Source organism: Centruroides sculpturatus, unplaced genomic scaffold (genome assembly GCF_000671375.1).
Source record: "Centruroides sculpturatus isolate CEXI.00-Female unplaced genomic scaffold, Cexi_2.0 scaffold1097, whole genome shotgun sequence".
Classification (NCBI taxonomy): domain Eukaryota; kingdom Metazoa; phylum Arthropoda; class Arachnida; order Scorpiones; family Buthidae; genus Centruroides; species Centruroides sculpturatus.
Window position 1 is genome coordinate 213,741 of NW_019385328.1, and position 5,240 is coordinate 218,980.

Here is a 5,240-nt window from a genome sequence, read left to right on the forward strand (position 1 = left end):
AAAAAATAAAAAAATATATACTTTCTTACTACGTTAATTTATATGTAATAATGAAAATACATATATACGCAGTCTTGAATTTTTATTAGTTATGTGTTTTTTGTTTGTGGGAGTTAAAGAATCTGTCTAAAGTCGGTTGCTTTTCTCTCTTCTTCAGGATTTTCAGAAGTAATTACAGTAATAGCATTGTAATTGTAGAGATCCCCAAGCCTATTAACCTCAACCTGGTTTGTATGCCATTCTAAGATCGTTGATCTGACATCCCCCACTTTTTCAAAATATCTTTAATTAATAGCAGATATAGCAATTAATCCTTTTTTATAATAAAACATATCTCGATGAGTTTCTTGGCGTTCTTCTGTCGTCAGATCCGTTTCAGGTTCTATTATGAGCTCTTCAATATTCTTTATTTCTCAGAAGTGATTTTTGTTACTCCTTTAGCTGCTTCAGTCTTCCTGATATACTGTATCTTTCTTAGATAAGATTGAACTGCGCCCTACTGTAGATTTGTTCGAGCCATACTGTCCAGCAACATCAGACATCTCGCGAATACTATAAAAGAATTGTTTCTGTCAGAAAAATAAAAGGCTGCAATTACAAGGGAAAGTTTCAAAGTTCGGAGGAATACTATCTAATCAGTATATTCCGGGTTCAGCGTCCATCTTGACGTCTCCATCGCTTCGAAAAGTTTCGAATTGTTGCCTGAAGACAAGGGAAAATCAATCGGTACTTGCTATTTTCGTTGCTTCTTTTTTTATGTTTGTTCAGTAAAGTGTTCGTTATCCGATTTGTTCGATAACCGATCTGTTCGTTAACCGATCACCCACTGTATATTTATATTGTAGCCAATCTATTCTATATTACATGAACAAGTTCACTAACTTTGCCGATACCGTTTTACTGGATATTTGTAGTTAATTAAATTAATAGTCTGGAAGTTATACTTAGTTCAGTTTAATTTTCAGACTGTTTTTACTAAAATAATCCGATTTTCCGTATTTTTCGAAATAATCCATATTTGTTTAGAAGTTTTTATTTATTTGTCCCTCGAAAAAGATAAAATAATCACTTTACCGATACTGTATTTTGTGTACATTTACGTTTTTATTAAAGTCTAATCGTCACGTTATAAAAATGTTAACTTTTTTTTGTTTATTTTCAGGAACCGTCAATCGTGTGTTATCTCTTCGTATTTTTGTGGTGTTAAATAGTCTGTATGTTTGGATATATCTGCTTCACTTTTCAATCATCTTTTACGTTGATGGCACTATGAGAAAGGCTTCAGGTGTTTTACAGTTTAATTTGGTAAAGTTGAAAAATTTTATGTTATGGAATACATTTGCATATCTGACTTTAATAATTCGCAAGTTGACCTCTGCACTTCCATTCCCGTGATAATTTTGGCCATTCTTAAGTATAGGACATATAGCCATAAAAATTCGTATAAGGGTAAAAAATAGGTACAACACAGGCAAACAATATGTACAGTATTTGAAGGTTGAAAATAGACAATTCAGCAAACGCTAATACTGAAAGCAACAATTATTTGTTTTATTTATATTTATCCATAGAATTTGCGGCATATTGCATAATTTTAAAAGTAACAAAACTAAGGTAAGAAATACATAGTAGATAAAAGAATTTTCTTATATTTTATTACAAGTATTTCGAAATCGTTCTTGCGATTTCGAAATACTTGTAATAAAGTATACAGTACTACAGGTAATTTTTCCAAATTAGTATGACGTTGTTCGCCAACAAAATGTTCAGCATTCGCAATCGTTGCGGTCACCTTCACGAGAAACCACAAACGATCAAAAATGTGCTGCGCACGTGTTTGAATGGGCTGTTTATATCTTTTAACGCCTCTTCTGGCTGTGATGAGAAGTTCACATTTCGGCCGTAACATTAATTTGTAAAAATGATCACTTGTGTTTGCATTGCTGTTTAAATGAGAGAAACTAACTCTAAACACTGCACAATGTGATTGCTGGATGCTTCATTTCACCGATTCTACTTGGAAAATATTTATAATGAGCTGTAGTTGTGCCCGTTCCTGAAAAAATTTCTGTAACTTTACTTATTGTTATCGAATTTGAATTTTTTTTTTTTTTCGTAATTAGCTGCAATTGTGACAGAATCTGTGAGAAGACTGTACTTAGTTTTATTCAGAATATCAACAGTTCTCACCCGCAACAGATTTTTTTCTCTACTTCAGCAATCTCACTTTGGTGGTCTCACCACCACTTGTTGCTGTATCTACTTGAGCGTACCAGCAAGTCCCACTGACTTAAGTTCAATACCACCTTCTACTAGACATTATGTACTATTATCATAAAGGTCAACCTATAGATTAGCGGTATTCACATACAAGGTGTATTATATATGTTACTGTGAAAGACCGAAATTAGAGATGTCGGTATTCTCTGGTGAATGTCGACACATACAAAATATCTCGGTAAAAGACCGAATGTTTGGTTATATTATTATACATTCAAAACAGTCGCTGGTATATGTCGACAAGCACAGATACGCTTTGGTGGAGGTCGAAACGAGACTCGAGAAACCAATGTCAACAGAGAGCCGACAGTCTCTCACCAAATCCTTTGTAGTAGCTGGAGGTAGAACAATGTCATACCTCTTTCCCAAGCAACGGTTTGGTAGAAACTGCCCACTTTGTCACAGAATTGGGTAAATAAGTTCTTGTGGTCACGTCCGGCTCACCACTTTGGAGTCTTGATTAAATAATTACAGATTTCAACTAATAAAACAAATTTATTAAGCGCTCGAATACAGAGTGCCGGCAGTACCGTGCACGTGGTCAGAAAGACTGTCTGGGAAACAAAGACTAAAAGCTAAGAGCACAGTAAGTGTTGCCAAGTTGTCCACAAATTATTACATGTTGTACTTCACCGCATATGGGAAGATTGTCTCTAGCCACTTCAGATAAGCTAGTTCTTTTTGTATACTCACTTTCCAGCTGTTTTCTAATGTTACCCACATTTCTAACATGTGTTTAAAGCGCTTTATTATTAATTACAAGGCCGTGTATTTTTTTTCCTTGGAAATATAGTCAGGGGCAGTTTTACGTAGGAACTAACAGGACTTAAGCTCTGAGCCCTCAAGTGTAAAGGGCTAACAAAAATTGAATTGCTATAATAAATTTTTAATACTCTTTCATTAACAATGAGAACATATCGTATAATAAAAAATAGTTAATATTAATAATATAACAATTTATAGAATTAATTGTTTTATTGTATTCAATGTAAAGATTTTTAATCTAACAAAAAATGGGGTCCCATTGAACTTCCATAAGCCCTAAGGTTACTCTGCTAACTTGTTCATAGCACAATATACTTATATGTAGCGTCATTTGATGCATCTTGTCTATCTCATTTAACATATTACCAGATATAACACTCTGAGTACTAAATAGTTGTACGATATCCTCTTAAGTCCATTCTAAGAAGGTTATCCAACATTACCTTTACCTCCTCCAACACCTCTCACTTTACTTTTAGATTTAGTTAAGTTTAAGTTATAATCTATACTCGAAGATGTACTGGGAGAAGAAAACGATTGACTCTGGGAGCTGCTGTGCTAGAGCAAGGCTAACATACAACGAACTTTTTGCCAGGTCACCCATGAGATCGTTCACGACAGCAACATTTATAAGATGCCTAGGACCATCCAGATCTGGGGTCAATGCCATCCATCTTAACTTACGCGAATGTCGCCACAATCTTACATTTCCAAGTTCACTTTCAGAGCTATAGCTCTGAATGATGACCAGGATACTAAGCCCAGATACTTAGCAGATGTGACTGATGCTTATATTGAGGGACTCTAGTTCAGCAATATAATTTAGAATATACCAAAATTTTTGCACCTATGCCAAACAGCTTTAATTATGCAGCAAAACATTGCAATTTTTGTTGCCCAATTACAATGCTTTTTTATGGTCTTGCAATTTCACTTTTCAGAAATTATTCATAACTGATTACATTATTTTTTACAGTGGATGGGACATTCTTTTGTTATGTTCTTGTCACTGATTGCTGCTCTGTTCTTCTTTGTATTCTTCGAATTTCCATTGAGCAGTCTTCTGTCCAACGTGCTAAGAAATAGAACATCGCAAGAAACGGTAACTACCAATGAAAACATTACCGAAATGAAGACAGGAAAGGATTCAAAAATTTTTGTTGTGTAATAAACATTGCAAATTATTTTAACATCATATATGTTGATAACATAAGACTATGTTAATTAAATAACTTTAAGTATACTGTATTTAGTATATGATTTATTATGATAATGTCACCCGTCTCGCTAGCGGCATAAGGTTGTGCTTTTTTATACTTATATAATTTCTTATTCTAAACTTGGTCCATACCCATATGTAATCTTTTTATAATTTTGATGACTGTTATGTTTTTTAATATACACAGAAACTGTAACTAAAACTAAATTTAACCTCTAATGGGCGAATAAAATCTTAGGGTACTACATTCATTGAAGTTATATAATTGTTTGTCTTTGTTTATTCTGAAACTGTGTCTTTTTTAATTTGTTTTTTCTGTCACAACGAAGGAGAACCTTGTAAATACGGACATCACTGCTGTGATCTAAGTGCCGTTCAGTGTTATGCTGAGAAAGGTTAACTTTACAACTTTTTAAATGTAAATATATGTAATTTTTAAGCAAGATGTATATTAATTAGAACCTTCTAACAATATATATCAGAAGAAAAGTCGAAAGTAGAAGAGCGTATACCTAAAACGTGTATCGGCCCACAAGAAATTTTTGAATATAGAGTAATGTCAAAGATATATAGCAGGGGTGGCCAACCTGCGGCTCGCGAGCCACATGCGGCTCTTTGAAGGATCATTTGTGGCTCTCGATAAATGTACTCGAGTTCCCTTTTCATTTTTGTGTTATTATATTTTAAAAAATTATTATCGTTCCGTATGTGTTTCAAAATGTCTTACTAACAACAAATATGAAAGACTAAGTGCAACGTTGTAACAAATTTCATTTCCGTCCAAGTTAAGAATGATATGACTCATCGAAAACTGCGCGAACGAACATAAACAGTGGCGTAATCGTCCGTTATCGACCGACTTCAGACCGATTTTGAATTTGTAAATTATCATTGCAACGAACAGTTGACATTGTGCTCTGGAGGAAACAATTTGTATCACTCTTGCTACGGATATAATTTGTAATCTGGAATTTTT